Here is a 16,550-nt window from a genome sequence, read left to right as displayed (position 1 = left end):
CATTTCACTCACATACTCACCGCCCCGCCCCCACCGTGACTCGCACCCCTGAGGGGCACGGCTCTGTTCCTGTCCCCACGGCCGGCTGCTGCTCAGGGACCCAAGAGCCCGGCCAGGAGGCAGCTCCCACCCCTGCGGGCAGGCGAGCGCGCCCTGGAGGCCTTGCTGCGGCCTTGAGCCCAATGCCCCCCGAGTGCTGACTGCAGGATCTTGGGGGGGACCATGAGGCCCCTGGGGTGTCAGGGCTTCCCCACGGCCCCCACCACGAAGTGGGAGTTCCACAGCTCCGGCTGAACTCACCGGGACCGCTGTCCCTGGGGGGGCGGGTCACCCTGCCAGGTGGCTTCTCTCCCCCTCGGCTCCTCCCTTCCAGAGGTTTCCCACGTGCAGGACAGGGCACCCTCGAGCGTGGGCCGGCTGCCCGGCCTGCTAGCCTGGGTCTGGCACTGAGCCTGGGCACCACCCCCCACTCTGGGGAAGGGGCGTGGTGACAAACGGCCTAGAGCGGGGACCCCCTGCCCCGCAGCCACGTCTGCACAGAGCCTGACACCAGCGTCTCCGCAGCCAGACGAAGGTGCTCGTGCCACCAGCCCTCAGCCCCGCGTCTACACCGGAGCCCAGGTGCAAAGGCTGCTGGGCCTCTCACAGCTCATCGAGGAACCCGGGCCATCGCGCAGGGAGCGGGGCCCCAGCTGGTGAACGCCGCGCTCATCACGACACCCCCAGGCGGGAAGGGGGGCTGCTTTCTCAGCCTTCCCTGCCGTCCCGTTCTTGCCATCCCGCAGACCGCCCCAGGACACGCGGAACGTCGCTGGAGCATTCCAGCGCAGCCCAGCCCCGCAACAACACACACTCAGTTTCTCACGTTCTGGAGGCTGGAGGCCCAAGATGGAGGGGCCGGCAGGGCTGGCTTCCTCTGGGGTCTCTCCTGCTGCCCCTTCCTCCTCTTCTCTGCGCCCTCGCGCATCCCCTGCGTCTCTTCGTGGGTGTGAATTGCCTCTTCTTATAAGGACAACAGACGGGACGAGATTGCTCCCAGGTGGGCCTCGTTGACCCTTCCCTACCTCTTTAAAGGCCCAGTCTCCAAACAGCATCACCTTCTGACCTCTGGGGGTCAGGGCTTCCACATAGGACTTTAGGGGCACACGGTCCGGCCCATAGCGCTCAGAGAGGACACGACATGCCACCAAGCCGACCATTCACACGTCCACTCAGCTTCTACACACATCAGAAGCAAATCCACCAGGCTCTTCTGGTTAGATGCTTCCTGGCCTCTACCCAGCCCTGCTGCTAGCTCCTAGGTGGGGCTCCTGAGGCCCGAGATTGTTCTGTGTTCTTTCTACCGCAGCCCACGTCCAGCCCCTAATCTGCTCTCAGAAAGGGTTTGCTTTCCGGGCAGCACATATACTAAAAAGATGGGAGGGAAGGGAAGGAAGGAAGGAGGGAGGGAGTTGCTTTCCTCTTCCCTACCAGGACACTCCTTTGCTTCCCAATCTTTGCAATGCAGTCGCTCTCCTCACTGGCTCATCTCCCAATTGCCATTGTCACAAGCTGTCCAGGCTGTCCCACCCCCTGCCGTCAACCCGCGTAGCCTGCATTTCCTCCTTCCTGGCTAGCTGCACCTCTCCTTCACATTGGGGATCTCCTGCCCCATCGGAACCTCAGAGCTCCCCTCGTCCTTGGCTGCCACCTGTCCTGTCCCAGCAAAGGGCCTCCTGCTTCCAGACCTGTCACACCGTCCCCCCCTCCCTCTCCAGGCTTCCTCGGCATCTTAGCACACACCCCCGCCTCACAGCCACTGAACACAGACAAGCTCTCCAAGCACACTGAACATCGTACAGCGTCGATTCCGCCGAAACCTCTGGCCACCCTGAGTTTGGGGAGTCCCTTTAATTCCCAGTCACATTTTGTGGGTAGGGATCTTCTGGAGCTGTCTGCTCACTGAGGCCCCTGGGGTCTCCCTTCTGAGAGAGCTCATTTGCTCTGCAGGATTCCCAGAGCTCACATGCCACAGCACTTTGGTCTCCCCAGGTGATGTAAAAGGGGTGCCGACTTAACCATCCTGAAAGAGCACAAGCTTTTTTATTTTTGCAGAATAATTAAAATGACTCTTAGGAAATCTCTCCCCCAGTTCTAAATCAAAGCATGAGTCCCAGGGGCTGAGAACCGAATAGGAATCAGACACGAACGGAGAGGCGGAGAAGGAGGAGAATTAGGTATTTATTATCTAGACTTTCCCCAAACTGAAACAGTTCTCTCGATTCCAATTAAGACAAGATCTGGGCTTTGGTTGTTGCCACAAGAAGTTTCCAGAGCCCAGTTACTATTAAGGACATATTTTCTGCTGGAAAACTAAAGATCCTATGAGTGCTTGTCGAAGTACGGCGTCCTGATAGGACCAGATGCATCGAAATCACCTGGCATGCCTTTTAGAAATGAAAAAGCCTGGAAATTCTAGAATCTCTGAGCGTGAGATCCAGGAATCCGTATCAGCAACAAGTTCCCCAGTGGTGTTTCTACATTCAGAAGTTTGACAGTCATAGCTATTAGTGTGGGGGGTCGTGCCGAGTAACAGATGGAAGGCAAGGCTGATCCTGGCAGGGCTTCTCAGCCTCCAATCCACATGTGAACTTGTTAAAAAGCAGGTGTGGAGTCGTTAGACCCAGGAGGGCACCCGAGATTCTAGGGAGCCAGTGTTGCTGGGCCACAAGTCACATTTTTAGTACTTTTAGTAGCAAGGATCTAGAAAGCGTGTTTCCCTTCCACTATCTCTGTGTGTGTGTGTGTGTGTGTGTGTGTGTGTGTGCGTGCCTGCACGTATTACAGTAGTTAACAGCATAGCACTTTCACGTGATTTAGCTTCCCTAGTGAAATATAATGAGGCTATTGTTTTAATAATGATTCTAAACCTTATTTAAACAAACCGCTGTCCTCTCAAGCAGTCACTGGGGTCACAGCACACAAGAGTGATTCAAAGAAAGGCTCTGATGTCAGAGCTGCAAGTTGTCATAACAGGTGCTCTCTGCCCCTCACTAGCGAGTGAGCTGGGGCCGGCGAGAAAACCTTCCCGAGCTTCAAACCTTAGCTGTAAAGCAGGCTTGACTCCACCTTTCTCTCTCAGGAGGTGGTGAGGGGCACACCAGATAATGAATACAGCATGTGCAGATGGCCCCTGACACCCAGCTGCTCTCACGCATCACCTGGTAGCAGCAGGTGCTGGGAGAAAGCACGTGGGGGATGCCTCTTCTGGGTCCGGCATTGAGGCCAATTCTTAAGTGGGATAAGAAATCGGTCTCCTTATGTTCCATAAATGAGTGAAACCATATGATAATTGTCTTTCTCTGCTTGACTTATTTCACTTAGCATTATCTCCTCCAGTCCCGTCCATGCTGCTGCAAATGTTGTGAAATCGTTCTTTTTGATGGCTAAGTAATATTCCATTTATATATGGACCACATCTTCACTCATTTATGGAACATAAGAAATAGGAAGATCAGTAGGAGAAGAAAGGGAAGAATGAAGGGGGGTAAACAGAAGGGGGAATGAACCATGAGAGACTATGGACTCTGGGAAACAAACTGAGGGCTTCAGAGGGGAGGGGGGGGTGGGGGGATGGGATAGGCTGGTGTTGGGTAGTAAGGAGGGCACGTATTGCATGGTGCACTGGGTGTTATATGCAATTAATGAATGATGGAACTTTACATCAAAAACTAGGGATGTACTGTATGGTGACTAACATAACATAATAAAAAATTATTATTTAAAAAAAAAAAGAAATCGGTCTCCTTAAGACATCCCTTCACCTCCATTTTGACCTGAAACACTATCATTGACTGAACCATCACCTATTCCAGTCACTTTGCACACCAAATGACTTCTGGCATTTTCAAGAAATGACATAGCTTCGGCTGCTATGATATGATATAGCTGCTATCACAAAAATATCACAGACTGGGCAGCTTAAACAAGTGTTTCTTTCTCTGTTCTGGAGGCTGGGAAGTCCAAGATCAACGACCTACAGATCTGGTGGATGGTGAGGACCCTGTTTTCTGGTTTGCAGAAACCTGTCCTTCCCTTCCCTTCCCTTCCCTTCTCATTGTATCTTCACATGGCAGAGAGCAAAGAGAAGGGGAAATTCTCTTGCGATTTTTTGTTTTTGTTTTTTTGAAAGAGAGAGTGCGCAGGTGAGGGGAAGGCGGCGACGGGCAAAGGGAGAGGGAAAATCTCAAGCAGGCTCCACGCTCAGAGCTCAGTGCAGAGCCCGACACAGGGCTTGATCTCACAACCCTGAAATCATGACCTGAGCCGAAATCAAGAGTTGGACGTTTAACCGACAGAGTCGCCCAGGTGCCCCTCTTGTGTTTATTCTTATAAGGGCACTAATCCCTTCATGGGGACTCCACCCTCATGACCCAATTACCCTCAAAGGTTCCCTCTCCAAATACCATTGCATTGGGGACTAGGGTTTCAATATATGAATTTTGGGGGGACACAATAATCCAGACCATAGCAAGCCTTAAAGAGAGAAAATGGGTAATTTCAGAAGGTTTGCTCCATGATGATCTGAGTGATGTCAGTGTTGTTGGAGCAATTGCATGACATCTGTCCTGACTTGCTCCCAGACTCCCTTCTGCCTCCATCCTGACTGGCTGCCCTTGCTATGGAGGTGACAGGTCCCCACAGAGAAACCCTTGCACGGAAGACATGTCTTCATCTGTCTCTTCCCTCTTCCCCAAGCCAGGACAGGGATAACTGTCTATCACAGCTCTGGTTCATGCTTGGCATGTGTTCCAAGTAGATGTTCCCCCAAAATGGCGGCAAAACTCAATGCACCCATTCTTTTGGCCAGGCACTGTGCTAGGTGCTGGGGCACACTAGTGAGGAGTACTTACTACAGACAACTATCTTGCTGAAGCTCACAGGCTGTAGGGGAAGACAGACAGTCAAATGGCTGCATGACTTTGACAAGTCCTACGGTGGAGGGATTCATGATGCGCTAATGAGCATCCAGTTGAGAGCTTTGACCTGGTCAAGGAAATTAAGGAAGAAGAAGTGATGCTTGATCCAAGATTGGAAAAAGGATAGCAGTAAAATGGGCAAGGTGAGAAGGAAGGGATTTTCCAGGGGGAGAGCACATGCAAAGCCCCAACATCTGGAGGGACTGTGGTGTGTGGTTCTGGATGAGACCAGAGAGATAGATACGGTCAATGTATTAGTCAGGGTTCTTCAGAGTAACAGAACCAAGACCAAGGATGGGTGGATGGATGGATAGATATAGATAGATAGATAGATAGATAGATAGATAGATAGATAGATGATAGATAGATGATAGATAGATAGAGATAAGCTTATATGACTAGGGAGGTTGAGAAGTCCCCAGCAGTCAGTAAGCTGGGCACCCACGAGAGCTGATCATGTGTTTCCAGTCCAAATCCAAAAACCTGAGAGCCAGGAGAGCCAAAGATATAAACTCAAGTCTGAAAGCCACCAGGCTCAAGACCCAACAAGAGTGGATCTTTCCATTTGAGTCTGAAGGCAGGAAAGACCAGTGTCCCGGCTCAGACAATCAGGCAGGAAGATTTCCCTCTTACTCAGCCTTTTTGTTTGATTCAGGTCTTCAGTTGATTGGATAAGACCCAGAGACATTAGAAAGGGCAACCTGCCTTAGTCTACCAATTCAAACGTGGATCTCATCCAGAAACACCCTCACAGACACACCTAGAATAATGTTTGGCCAAATGTCTGTGCACCTTATGGTCCTGTCAAGTTGACACATCAAATGAACCTTCACAATCAGACTATGAAGGGCCTTGTTGACCACGAGGAATTTATCTTTATCCTCTGGACAATAGAACATCTTTAATGCATTGAAATAGGATGATGACATAAGCAGATTTGAGATTTGGAAACTGAATTCAGGTAGGCATCTCAGGAAGCTCAGCAGGAAACAAGCACAGGCGAGGGCAGACCGGTCAGGAGGCTTCTGCAGTGACCAGGACATGGGGTGTCAGCTTGGGGAGGGGGTGGTGATGGAGACGGAGAGAAGTGATAGACCCTAGAGATATTTAGCACTTGGTAATGGGTATGGGAGGAGAGGAAGGAGGAGAGGTCGTGGCCGAACCCAAGCTTCTAGCCTGGACAGCTACAAGGAGGGCGGTGCCCACATTAAGGTAAGAAGCACCCGAGGAGGTCCAGGATTGGGAGGAAGAGAGTGACTTCAGGCTTCCATCTTGTGACAGAAGCCCTTTAGGAGGATGGAGTTTGCACTGAGATGTGGGACTGCGTTTCCTCTTGGATCCAGGTGTAGCCAAGTGTGTTGGCTTTCTGTGGCTCAGTAACAAAGTACCACAAACGAATGACTTGACATACATTAATTCTCTCATCGTTCTGGAGGCTGGAAGTCCAAAATGGAGGTGGTGGCTGGGTCATTGTCTCCAGAGTCTCTGAGAGAAAATCTGTTCCATAGTTCTCTCTCAGCTTCTGATGGTTGCTGGCAATTCTTGGTGTCCCTTGGTTTGTAGATGGATCACTCCAATCTCTGCCACTGTCTTCACAGAACATTCTCTCCTGTGTCTCAGTGTCTTCACGTGGTCGCCTTTCCTCCGTGTATGTCTGCATGCCCAACTTTCTAACATCTTGTAAGGGCACCAGTCATGTGATTAGGACCCACCCTAAGTCAGTGTGATCTCATCGTAACCAGATTACATGTACAAAGACTCTATTTCCAAATAAGGTCACATTCACAGGTACTTGTCCTTAGGATTTGAACCTCTCTTTTTGGGGGGCTGGTAGGCAACAATCCAAGCCATAATACCAAGTGACTGTTTGGGTTTGTTTGTCTGTTTTGCCAATGGAACATGAGTCTAGTGATATCATTTCCCAGGCCAAAGCTTTATAAAACTCAGGCGTGGTTTTTACACTCCCCTTTTCTCTCCTGAAGGAGCTCAGGACACGCCACCCCAATATGTGCCCCTTTGGCATACTGGCTACTTTGAGCTGAAGGCACTAGAAAAACAGCGAATGCAGTGGGAGGCTTTCTCTGCACTCTCCCTACCTGCCTAAAGTCAGATCCTAGCTCGGTTGTCAGAGATTGTCCTCCGGGGAGTTCCATCAACAGGGAACATTGACTCTCACCGCCAGGAGAGGAGACGGGAAGCCAGCACCGCAGCCAGACCACCGCTGTCACACACTGTCCCCCCTCATCCTTCCTACAAACCATTTCCTCTTTCCTGGGTTGTCTTTACCTCCCCTCCCCTTCCCCTATAAGACAGTATATAAGCTCTCAATTCTCACCATCTTGGGGGGGCTATTCACTTTGTTTGTTCCTGTGATGCCCCGAGGCATGTAATAGTAAAATGAAAGCATTTGTATACTTTTCTCCTATTAATCTGCCTGCTGTCAGTTTATGTCAGAGACCCAGTTATTAAATCTCAGAGGGCGGAGGGAAAGCATTTCGTTCCTCCCCCACACGACCCGCTGGGTAAATGCAGGGGACTCCACAGGGACAGCGGATGGAAGGAACGGGGACCTTTGATTCAACGTGTGGGAGAAACGAGAGGAGCTCGGGAACTCCACGCTGGGCTGGGGCATCGGAGAGGAGTAAGCTTTTACTATGCTAAGGCCCTGAAATTCGGGGGTTTGTCGTCAACAGGGCTGACCTCACTTCTACAGAGATCTTGGCTTACAAAGGCCTGGAGACACTCAGGGGAGATGCCATGTAGACGGCGAGCTCCAAAGGCAGGTCGGGCTGGAGACGTGTGTTTATAAGTGATGCGTACATAGCTGGGGCTACGTGAATGCGAGGCATGGCCACGGGAGCAAGCCTAGAGGGAGGAGGGAGGCCCCAGGCCCTGGCCTGGTGGGACGATCATGTTTGATACCTGGAGAGACTAGAATGAGTCTGCAAAGAAGACAGAGTGTGTGAGGGAGGGAGCAACACTCCCGGGGTGTGTAGGCTCACGGGGCACGAAGGAGCAGGAGACCCAGGCCCTGAGAGGCCCTGTGTGACCAGACTTGCAAAGTATCAACCGGATTGAAAGACAGGAAGGTAGCTGAGGAGGAGCACTGTTTTAGAAGGTGCCTGAGGTCAGGCTGGAGGGCTGAGGAGTGAGAAGAAGTCGAGAAGATGGCATCAGCAAGCAGAGAAAATTCTTGACGAGTTGAGTTGTGGGAGGAAGGAGCTAGGGCGAGAACCAAAACCTTCCAGCCCACACTCAGCCTGGACGCAGAGAAGTGAAAGCACCCGACTGCCCAGTTAGCTGAGGTCGTCAGTCCACGGGCTCCATCAGGGTTTCTGGACTCATGTGGGACCGTCTTCCCAAGCAAGCGGTGCGTCGCTCCCCTGCCGTCCCCACCGATCCGGGGCTGAGGCATGGTGCTTGTGACCCAGTCCTAGAGGCCCGCATTGAGAGACTCACCTCGAACCAAACTTCCAATTCTTGATCGACGCGCTCTGAACACCGAGCTCCCCGACGGCCGGCCTGCCCACAGCAAGACGCGGTGGCTCGTCCTATCCGTGGCCGTGGTGGTGGTCTCTGGGGAGCCAGCTCCTGACAACGGGATGAAGAAAAAAGTCAAGTTCAGCGTTTTTCATTTCTGTTTTGTTGTTGCCAAGGAAGACTTGAGGGTGTTTAAAGTCGGTGGAAAGAGAGGGGTCAAATAACTGAAAGAGAGATGTGGTCAGGTTCCTGCGGCGGCAGGAGGAGCTAGAATCAAAACAAGCGGAGAAGGAGGGACGCCTGCTGAGCTGGAGAGGAGGCACCCTCAGTGGTAAAAAGGGGAGAGAGGTGCCAGTGCGAGCTGCTTTACGTGGATGAGACAGGGAGGTGAAGTTCTCATCTGGCAGCTTCTATTTTCCCTGAAAGTAAGAGCTGAGGCCCAGCTACCCGGGAGAGGGGAGGGCAAACAGGGGAAAGGGGTTTGGAGAGGGTGAAAGATCCAGGAAGGTGAGCCAGCCTGAGAAAGGACCAGTTCCTTGAGTACAGAGAGCCATTTGAGATTGGTGCTTATGGGCGTCTGGAGAATGTAATGCGCCCTGTTCCATGACCGCTGAACGGGGACTTCTGGGTGCCTGCGTGTTCCCGCTCACCTGGATATGGAAGTGCTAATAGACATGAAAGTCATTTTATTGCCACATTCCATTTATTCCAAGTCTCCTGCCACCTCAAGCCAACCACTGTGGAAAGCCATCATGGATAAGGATAAAGATATTGACGGTAATATTTACTGCTTATCGTGTGCTGGGTACTGTGCTAAGTACCATGTGTGCATACATGCATATATGTGGTATATGTACCCAGACGTATGTACATAAACATACGGTGAATACACATGCTTATATCATTTACATACATATAGGTACCTTTCCCCCATTTAATTATTTCAACAAACCTAGGAAGGGATTATTGTCCATTTTATTTTTCCAAAGATTTTATTTATTTATTTGAGAGAGAGAGAGTGAGTGAGAGTGCGAGAACAAGCAGGAGGAACAGAGGGAGAGAGAGAAGCAGGCTCCCCACTGAGCAGGGAGCCTGACGTGGGACTCGATCCTAGGACCCTGGGATCACGACCTGAGCCAAAGGCAGGTTCTTAACGACTGAGCCACCCAGGCGCCCCTACTGTCCACTTTAAAGACAGGAGGACAGGGGTTTGGGGGGTTCCTCCCTTCCTGCCCAGGCCCATAACCCCAAGCTCTGCAGATCTCCACGCAGATGCGGGAGTCTTGCCTGACCAAGAGACCTGGAAAGACCGTGGAGGAAAAGCCAGGTGGGGGATTCTTGATAATGAAGAATCCGCTTCATCACAGGATAAAAATAATTTCCATGCCTAGGGCAGGGTGGAATTTTCTGCCTGGTGCCCCCTCTGTGGGCAAAGTTGATCAAAGGCAACCTGAGAGCCCCCGGGGGGAATCACACACGGTAACAAGCTGACCGTCCTCCCCCTTCCCTGCCACTTCCCCTTCTCCGTCCCCACTTCCCCTGCCCCCTTGGGTGCCCTCAGTCTCTCAAGGCAGCCTCCCCACCTCAAGTGCCACCACTGCCCCAGCCACTGGCCCCCAGGTGCTGTCCCTCACTTGCCAAAGGGCCAGAGTGGTGCTAAGTTCTCCAAAAAGGGAGAGAGAAAGACCCCCCTCCCTCTCAGCTTGACCTTTGATCCCGCTGCTCATGGCCCCCAGGGTCTTCTGGAAAATACTTCATTTGACTTATGTCCAGAGCAGCCTTCCCATCTCAGGCTTAAAAAACATGAGTCCCTGAGGCAGGTGTGTGTGTGTGTGTGTGTGTGTGTGCGCGCGCGCGCATGTGAGTGCGCGCACAAGCTCGGTGACGGTGGGGTAGCGGTGGGTGGAAACTTAGCAATATCCTGCATTTCCTTCATCACCCTTTTACCTCATCCACCTGTGGACAGGGCTGCCTGCCGAGTACAGGCCCCACCAGATAGCTCTGGCCCCATAGGACCGGTCTGACTGCAACTTACCTCAAGCCAGGGCCTCTGCTGTAAAAGCAACACTGAACTTGTTGAGCTTTGGGCCTAAAACTGGCTGGGGCACCTTGGGTCCACTCCAGGAATATAGACTTTGTGCCCTGGGGGTTGGTGAGACAAACTGAGGCCCACAGTGCCCTCACCGCACCACGGCTTCCCCATCCCACTGCAGCGGGAGCAGGCCGGTAGCTCGGGGTGCGGGGGGAGCCTGGCTGGACTCACAAGGCAGAAAGGAAAACGCAGGGTGGGGTGTCCTCGTGGCCCCTGTTCAGGAGCTGGGTCAGGAGGAGTGATTTGTTCTGTTTTGTGGGGAGATTTTATGAGACAGGGACACGCATACCCCCAGGTCACGGTCATGCAGCCCAGCTCTTGCAGGGGGTCCTAGGAGGGGGGAGGGGTATTAAAGAAAGGGCAGATCCCTGGTGGGTTGCTTTTCAGAGGTCTAAAACCAAAACTTTTGGTGTTGATGGGTGCCTGGCTGGCTCAGTCGGAAGACTGTCACTCTTGATCTTGGGGTCAGGAGTTTGAGCCCCATGTTGGGTGTAGAGATTACTTAAATGAATAAATAATAAAAACTTAAAAAAAAAGAATGTGTATATCTCTGGTGGGCTGCTTTTCAGAGGTCTAAAGACAGAACTTTTGGTTTTGCGAATAAAGAGCTGAGAGACACAAAACAACCGATTTATGACTCCCCTTCCATGAGTACTTAACATGGTGAATTCATACACATGGAAAGTAGAGTCGAGGTTCCTAGGGGCTGGGGGAAAAGAAGGAATTAGGAGTTACTGTCTAATGGGTACTGAATTTCCATCTGGGGTGATGAGAAGTTCCAGAAATGGTGGTGATAATTGTACAAGCCTGTGATTGCACTTATTGCCCCTGAAATGGTCAAAATAGTACATTTTATGTTAGATGTATTTTACCACAATTTTTAAAGATACAAAAATAAAGAAATGGCTGAGGAGGCAAGAGACATTGTGTGGGAGAACAGGCCCAGGGCAAGGTGGGGTCCAGACCGGGCAGGAGAATATTCCAGAAGGGGACCCCAGCGAGCAGTGTGCTTGGTGCCGATATTTCCGAGTTCTTCAGACGGCTATTCATAGCTCAGTCCCCCTGCGTTCGTTCCAAGTGATATGGAATATAGGACTTAGTTGTTCCCCAGCTGGCGTAGACCGCTGAGGCCAGCCCAGAGCCAGCAGATCCCTCCCTGCCCCGAGGGCCTCTGGGTTGTTGCTGGGTGACTGCAGGACACACACGGTCCCCTGCCTTCTCCTTCCCGGCTGTGGTCGCCGTCCCTCACTAATGCCAGGGGAACCAGAAAACATGAACTCTGCCGGCACCAAGGAGCTCAGGGCAAGGGCTCTTTCAAAATGTCCCTCTGCTCTGCTTCTCTCACCTTTTCCTTCTCCGCTGTACCCCTTGTCACCTATATTGACCCCAATATCACCACAAATCAAACCACCCCCCAGCTAGATAAACTGACAGACGTTCGGGTCGGCTGGACAGTTCCGTTCACCTAAGCCAAACTGAGCTGATCTCCGCCGGGCTTGTGAGGTGTGCAGAGTGGGCTAAGGGCAGGCTGGTCTGGGATGGCCTTGGCAGGGAGGACTTGGCTCTGCTCCAGTGGTCTCTTATCTTCCAGCAGGCAAGTCTGGACTGGTTCTCCTGGTGGAAGCTGTCGAAGAAAACACACCCTGGACAGAGTTAAACAGGCAAGGAAAACTACTCAGGACTATTGCAGGAGAGGTCAAGACCATTGTAACGGGACAGAGACTGCACTCCACTCCGGATCCAGCAGAGAGCTGGGGACATATAGCCAGTGGGCAGGGTGAGGGAGGCAGTGGATGGAAAACTACCAAGAGGAACTCTGGGTTAGGTATGGGGGCAGGGGGAGGGATGCTTGCTAAACTGGCTGGGCAGGAATCTTGCTGAACTGAGCTCAGCAGCCAAGGAAAAGGCCTGGTAGAGAAGAGGGCTCCGAGAACAGTCGGAGAGAGCAAGTGGAAGAGTACAAGGCTTTTTAGGGCCTGAGCTCAAAACAGCTAGTGTCACTTCCACTGCCTTTATAAGCCAAATAAGTCACAAGATTGGCTCAGAGGTAAGCAGTGGTGAAATGGCTCCATCGCGTTGCAAATGGCAGGGGCACGAGCAACAGTGAACACCGGGGCCATCTTTGCAACGGATTCCCTACTCTTTTCATGGGAAGACCCTCTTCATGCACCAAGACCTTTGGGCGGAACGTATAGCTCCCAAGGCTTCCTATATTCTGACTTAGCTGGGAAGCTGGCTGAGCATGGAGGGCTTACCCACACTGGAGGGGACAGACTGGAAGGTACCAGAATTGGAACCGAGACAACCTAGGGGCTTATGTACTAACGAGGTTCTCAAGACCAAGAAGGCCAAGAGAACACAATGGGAACCTCGTGAACACCATGCGTGTAAATTGGAGACTCAGTCTTAGGGAAAAGTAAACTCTGGTTGTCAGAAGACAAGTGGAGCTTCACACGGGGACTAGAACGAGTTTTTATAGACAATTGTAATACTAATAATGGCCACCACTCCTTGGGCATCTGGCATGTGCTAGGCATTGTGCTAAATGCTATACATTTAATTGTGCTTTCTTTTTAAAGCAGCCCTGGTATTATACCCTCCGTTTTTATTGCTATGGGAATTAAGACTCAGAGCCCAAGACCACAGAGTTGGCAAGCGTAGAGGATTTAAAAGTCCATTGAGGCCGACACACAGAGCACCTTCTGTGGGCAGGCTCTGTGTGAGGCACCGAGGAAACAGTGATAAACGGACACAGACCTGTCTTCAAGGAGCTTACGGCGTAGGGGCAGGGCAGACAGCAGAGAGGTCATTTTTATGCTGTGAGGCAACTGTGTGTATAAAGAGATCAGAGGAGAGGCATCCGTTCAGGTATGTCTCGGGCCCCAGTGTTCCCACCTGCCTTTCCCACTGCACCGTACGGGCTCCTTGGAGGCTGCTTATGTTAGGGTTGCCTTTGGCAGCTAGTAACAACAGAGGAGGACTTAATTATTTTCTCCCACTTAAAACAGTTGGAGGTGGGCAGCCCATGGCTGCCACGGTGGCTCCACTGTCTTGTCAGAAACCCAGGCTCCTTCCAGCTTCTGCTCCACTGTCCTTGGAACACAGCTTCCAACTTGAAGGTTGTTTCAGGGCCCCAGAGATATGCTAGAACTCCAGCTATCATGTCCTCAATCCAAGAAAGAAGCTGGAAGAAGGCAGGAGGTCTACCTAGCTGAGCTCTTTGAAGGAACTTTCCCCAAGTGTCACCCACCAAGCTCTGCTCATGTCTCCTTGGCCTGAGCCCAGTCAAATAAGCTGCATGGGCTACACAGGAGGTCTGGGGATGGGGGTACGCATCTGTTAGCTGTATACACAGCTTCTCCAGTAAAACTGATCGCTATTACGGCTATTAGGAAGTGTCATGGGTGGAACTGTGACCCCCCACATAAAGGTACGTTGGAGTCCTCACCCCCAGTACCTCAGAATGTGACCTTATTTAGAGACAGGGTCTCTACAGAGGTAACCAAGTTACAGTGAGGTCGTTAGAGTAGGTTCTAAACCAGCATGTCTGGGGTCTTTATAAAAAGAGGGAATTTGGACACAAAGACATACGTAGAGAGGAGACCACGTGAAGAGACACGGGGACAAGAGGCCTGGAACAGACTGCTCCCTCTCAGCCCTCAGAAGGAACCGACCCGACCTCTGCCGTCCAGGCTCCAGCACTGTGAGGCAATACGTTTCTGTTGTTTAGGAAGCTCAGTCTGTGGTACTTTGTTACCGCGGGCCTAGCAAACACGCTAAGCAAGAAGAACAGATGTGCATTGGGTCAGCAATGCCTGGAGCTGGGCCTCCGAGCCCAGTGCGCCACTGGGGCTGGCAGACCACGGTGAGCTTGAGCAGGGGTGACAGACGGGGATGGGGATGTGGGGGCCGCAGAGGTGGGAACAGCACAGGCTGACAGCTTTCCTGGCCCCTCCGCCCGGCAGGTCTGGTCCCCTCACCCGCGGTGAGGCTACAAACAGGCCTCTACTGGGCCTCCACCGAGGCTGTGGCTGGGAACCTTGAGATGGCAGCTCCCCGTGATGGTCTCTATTCTCTGCCTCCTGAGCCATGTCCTCACGTCATGTGCGAATGGATCCGTTATGTCGGAGTGCGGACTCCTCCAACGGCCATGTTTGTTTTTCCCTTTTGCTCAGGACAGAGTGCTTGACTTAAGAGGGGACATGATATGCAGCTGACAGAAACACCAACAGAAAGCACACGTTTGACTCAGTTGTACCGTCAAGACCCCATGAGAGCAGTTGCTGGGAGCTGAAAGCTTCAAGTGCTGCCCCTGACCTGCTAGTGGTGACCACTCCTCCTCTCCCCTGTCCAGCTTCACCACCCGCAGGAGACCCGGCCACTTTACTCCCCAAAGCAGAGCCAACGCCAGCATGTCTTGCAGTAACAGACCTGACCAAAGGCCTGAGGATCGAATGGGGCATCACGGAAAAAGAAATGGAGACCGGAGCCCCCGGGGCTCTGGAAGAGTGCTGACCACGCCCCCTCCTGCTGCCTCCCTCCTGAGCTCCTTCACCTGCCTCCAGGGGCTGGGGGTCCCTTGTTCTTACCCCCACCCCCCAGTTTTTCCATGGCCCTTATTCAGGACTCCCACCCCATGCAGAGATGTGGCTGCGATGGAAAGCAGCCTTGGAGAGAAGTGTAGGAACCACTTAAAACCTGAGTCTACACAAAAGCCTGCGTATTGCATGACCCCCATTCATATGACATGTCTGGAGCAGACGTAGAAAGTGAATTGCTTGGTCGGCAGGGAGCAGGGGAGGGAGGAAGGACCAGAGTTCAGGGTTTCTTTTTGGGGTGATGAAAATGTTCTCAAATTAGATAGTGGTGATAGTTCCAGAATCCCGTGAACATACTAAAACCCACTGAATTGTACACTCTAAACGGATACATTTTAGGGCATGTGAATTATCTCTCGGTAAAGCTGCATTTTTTAAACACAGCTCTCTCTGTGGGTCTCCTTGTAGGCTCAGGGCCTCGGTGAGAACAAGGAATGGATATAGTGACCCTTGAACAACGTGAGTTTGAACTGATCAGGCCCACTTATACATGGATTTTTTTCAAAAAATATACCTCAAATACTATCAATGCATTTTCCCTTCTTTCTGATCTTAATAGCATTTTCTTTTCTCTAGCTTAAATGGTTATAAGAATACAGTATATAATATACAGAACATAAAAATACATGTAATCAACCGTTGATGTTGTCGGTAAGGCTTCCAGTCAACAGTAGGCTATTAGTAATTAAGTTTTTGGGAAGTCAGAAGTTCTCTGTGGATTTTCGACTGGGGGGGTGGTCAGCACCCCTCCCCCCTGCATTGTACCAGGTCAACTGCATTCGCTTTCCGCCTACGATCACAGAAAGTCACGCGGAGCTGCTCCTGCCGGAACAGGGGAGATTCTGCCCTGGGGGACAACCCAGAGCTTCCCCCTTCGAGGCAGGATCTGCCAGGGCCTCACCTACACGAAGAGCCAGGCCCACCTTCAGCAGTGCAGGAGCTGAATGCTGGAGCGCACAGACACACCTGCGACCAAAACTAGCCCCCCCGTCCCCCCGGGGCATTCAGTGTGTGTGAAGAATGAAGGAGCGAGGAGAAAATGAAGGAATGGTTGACATCACTTTCCAGGGCACAGACAGAGCCTGGACAGGCCCTGGGATTCTGCCTCTGACTTGGCGCCCTCGTGCCCCAGCTCCCCAGAACTTGCAGGGGCCCCGCAGACCGGGGCCTGGATTAAGTCCCCGCCCGTCCAAGGCCCCGCTGCCCTCCCTGAGGCTCACTCAGGAGGACGTGTGAAGACAAATGGGCACAAAGGCCTGGCCTTGCCAGCCCCGCGGGCCGTTTCACACCGCAGGGAGGAAAGAAATGACTCAACTGTTCCTTTTGGCTCAGGCAGTTGTTGCAATGGGATTCCACTCTCAGCTGCCAAGGGCGGGGTGCTGAGGGGGTGAAGGGGGCGCGGTTCCTTCAGACCCCTCCCCA

General features: G+C 52.2%; 1 long non-coding RNA gene across 2 annotated transcripts in view; it reads right to left on the bottom strand.

Moving 5' to 3' along the window:
• Positions 1-16,550, bottom strand: part of LOC123000869 (uncharacterized) — a 29,614-nt gene that overhangs the window by 10,434 nt on the left and 2,630 nt on the right. Inside the window, exons 2-3 of one of the 2 annotated variants that reach the window (XR_008959719.1) lie at positions 11,996-12,154; positions 8,418-8,549 (exon numbers count right to left, since the gene is read on the bottom strand). This is a non-coding gene — a long non-coding RNA (uncharacterized LOC123000869). Of the gene's footprint in view, positions 1-8,417; positions 8,550-11,995; positions 13,097-16,550 lie in introns of those variants that run through there. The other variant, XR_008959720.1, reaches the window with a different exon arrangement.

Source organism: Ursus arctos, unplaced genomic scaffold (assembly GCF_023065955.2).
Source record: "Ursus arctos isolate Adak ecotype North America unplaced genomic scaffold, UrsArc2.0 scaffold_17, whole genome shotgun sequence".
In the NCBI taxonomy this organism is placed as follows: Eukaryota; Metazoa; Chordata; class Mammalia; order Carnivora; family Ursidae; genus Ursus; species Ursus arctos.
Note: the sequence above shows the minus strand (reverse complement) of the source record. Positions and strands in the feature narration are given on the sequence as shown.